At 37.6% G+C, this 3,293-nt stretch overlaps 1 pseudogene; it reads left to right on the forward strand.

The window, feature by feature from the left end:
- The first annotated feature begins 532 nt into the window (after nt 1-532).
- On the forward strand, nt 533-2,031 carry LOC136465537 (uncharacterized; annotated as a pseudogene).
- The last annotated feature ends 1,262 nt before the right edge of the window (nt 2,032-3,293 follow it).

Below are 3,293 nucleotides of genomic sequence, written 5' to 3' on the forward strand. Positions count from 1 at the left end.
CACTTAGTGTGTGATGGAATGCTGCATGGATACACTATATGGGGCTGTCATGGGGAAACAACTTCTTATATCTCTGCTAACAAAGATTCATAGTCACCGCGTCCAAGTTTAAACACTAATATGCACCAAGTAGTCCAAGAAGCCTTTGGATATATAGACGATGAACATCACACAAATGGACCTCACGCATCAGGTTTATCTGAAGATGGACCAGATGCGGAAACACAAGATTTCTTTGATTTGCTTAGGGCTGCTGATGAACCTTTATGAGAAGGATGTGAGCTATCAAAACTTTCTTTCCTAGTCCTATTGTTTCATGTGAAGCCGACCAACAAGTGGAGCAATAAATCAATTAATGATCTACATCAAATTTTACAGCTAGCTCTCCCAAATGGTTCAAATATACCTAGAACATTTGTGGAGGCTCGGAAGACCATTGAGAAGCTTGGTCTTAGATATGAGAAGATATGAGAAGACCATTGCAAAAGTTCTCCACATGAATGAACTTGAGAAGTTAGTGGACCGAATCATAATGACATTATGTCGGATGGAGATGATATTCCCCCCTGGGTTTTTCACTATCATGGTGCATCTAGTTCTTCACTTAGCAACAGAGGCAAAAATAGGTGGTCCTGTATGTTATCGATCAATGTATTTTGTGGAAAGGTACATTTTTCTTATAAAAAATTAAGAGCCATGTTTGGTACCTTCGCTTTGCATGCTAAATTATAGTTTTTATTAATTTATACTAGTTTGTGTAGGTACCTTGGTGATTTAAAGTCAAACGTGAGAAATAAAGCTCGTCTAGAGGGCTGCATTGCAGAATCATTTCTGGCAAAAGAGGCTATGCACTTTTGTTCAACATTTCTTAATGGTTTTCAGACATTGTCTAATAGGCTTTCGCGGAATGATGATAAAGAGGAGTCACTTGGATGCTCTACTAGACATGCATCAACTATTTTTCCTCAATCTGGGAAACCACTTGGGAAGCCAAGTAGTTATGTCCTAAGAGGTTTGGCTAAAGTACAAGCACATAGGACATAGATATGTGCTATTCAATTGTTCCGATGTCAATCCATACCTTAGGTAATATCTCAACATTGTAAACATAATTTTTTTTTGCCTCCCATAAATTTTCTTACATGTAAATTGTAGAGCTCATGCTGAAGAGATCATTGGAAAAGGTACTAGACGTAGAGCCAGTCATAGAGATGTTGAGAAAATCCAAAATGAGAAGTTCCATCAATGGTTTAGAGGTCATGTAAGTACCTTAACTCAGAATGCTTATGTAGCACTAACGTGCTGGACTAAACTTGTATAATTGTACAGATAATGCAGTTAGAGAGGGAAAATGGCATTCATGGTGTTAAAGATGACATTAGATGGCTAGCTCATGGCCCAGTTGATGCTGCAAAAAGGTACCGTGCTTTCAACAGTCGCAGTTTCTGTTTTAGGCCCAAACGGTTGGATAGGGTGACACAAAATAGTGGTGTAGTGCTAACTGCAAAAACATCAAGTTATGCCAGTGCAAGTGATGGCAGGCCAGTTTTAGGTGATGTGACTTACTATGGGAGGATAATTGATATTATTGAGCTAAACTACTCTGGGAATTTTTCTGTGGTACTTTTCAAATGTGAATGGGTTGATGTTATTTCTAAAAGAGGAATAAAGAAGGATGAGTATGGCTACACACTTGTTAATTTCTCACACCTGATACATATAGGAGAAAAGATTGTTCATGAACCGTATATTTTTCCTAACCAAGCTGACTAGGTGTTTTATGCTGAAGACAAAGAAAACCATGAGTGGTCTATAGTCATGAAGATGAAACCAAGATATATATATGACACAGGTTGTGATGAATGGGAAGATGATGTAGAAAATGAGCCATTCCATGTCACACACCTTGGAGATATGTTCAATAATGCAAATGTAAGACATCAATGGGCTAGAACAGACATTGAGGGAACCATGGTGGATGCTAGTGATGCTGCGGATGCTAGTGGCAATGGATTGAATGACCAATCATAGTTCATGAGGTGCAGTACCTGACTCTTTATTGTGCAAGCTCATTTCTTCAATGGTTTGTGTTTCTCCTTCTTCTTTATTGTGTAATTGTACAAGTTCTTCTCATATTTATTAAATATTTACTATAATGATAATTTATATATGTGAACTTTATTGGGGTGGTCAATGGTATGATTGTAACAATATATGTTATACCTGTATGATACGATATCGAAAATGTATAAAGAAACCACAAGTTAATTGTTACTTGGCCATGCTAGTTCTCTACACATTCTTAAGTTGATTTATTACTAAGTTCAGTTTTCTTTACGTAGTCCAGCAGCACAAGTTAATTGTTTTTGTACATCTGTAACTCTCTCTTAATGGAGAAAAGAAATGCTACTTTGGTATGTGTACTAAGAACTACTGAGTACCTGCTGTATTTTCTATTGCTATGGCACTCATGCCTACTTTGTTAGTTCATTAGTGGTTGACTTGTGCTTCAAGAGTATGGCACTGTTTTGCATAAATAGAGACTGGCTGACAACATGATAGACTGCTGCACAAGCACATGGATTAATGCTGCATGTTTTCACTATTCAATCTTTCTATTGAACTTGTGATCCCAAAAAACATTTGTTTAACGCAGCATATTTTCACTAATTCAGCCTTTGACCCTAAAATTTTATGGGGTTAACTTTTAATGAAGTTCCTGATTCATGGTTTGATGCCGCTACATGAGGTGAATGAGATGTTGGGCAGGTCTTGGCTACTACCATATGGGTCGATTTCTGTTGGAGGTGAGTTGTGCTCGTAATGGATTGAGGATGAATGACTAGGCGTTCTATTGGAATGTTGATGCTTGCTTAGCAACTTTAGCAGCTGTGCTTATTTACAGTTTTGCAACTAGTCAAATTACCATGTGCATTTTCTTGTTTTTTTAAATGGTTCTATTCTTACATGTCTCAGTTGTTGATGGATGACTTATGCAACATGATACTCCTAACATGAGCTAAGATATAATTAAAAAAATGTGAACTACCATATTTATGATACAAGGGCTATAGACTCTCTAGAGTAATTATTCAGTTCCATTGCTACCAAATGTTAAAGGGAGTGTTCACTAAAGCTTCCTGCACCTGCTGTTGTACAGCTGCTGTAGTAACTGTAGAGAGCAAAGTGCAGCCATGGTTTGCCACTGCTATTAAGTTTTATCTTGCGTTTGCCAATTAGTAACTGCAGAGAACTGCTGGTTTGTTATGCAGGACTTCAGGTGGCAATCAGCA

This window comes from Miscanthus floridulus, chromosome 7 (genome assembly GCF_019320115.1).
Source record: "Miscanthus floridulus cultivar M001 chromosome 7, ASM1932011v1, whole genome shotgun sequence".
Classification (NCBI taxonomy): domain Eukaryota; kingdom Viridiplantae; phylum Streptophyta; class Magnoliopsida; order Poales; family Poaceae; genus Miscanthus; species Miscanthus floridulus.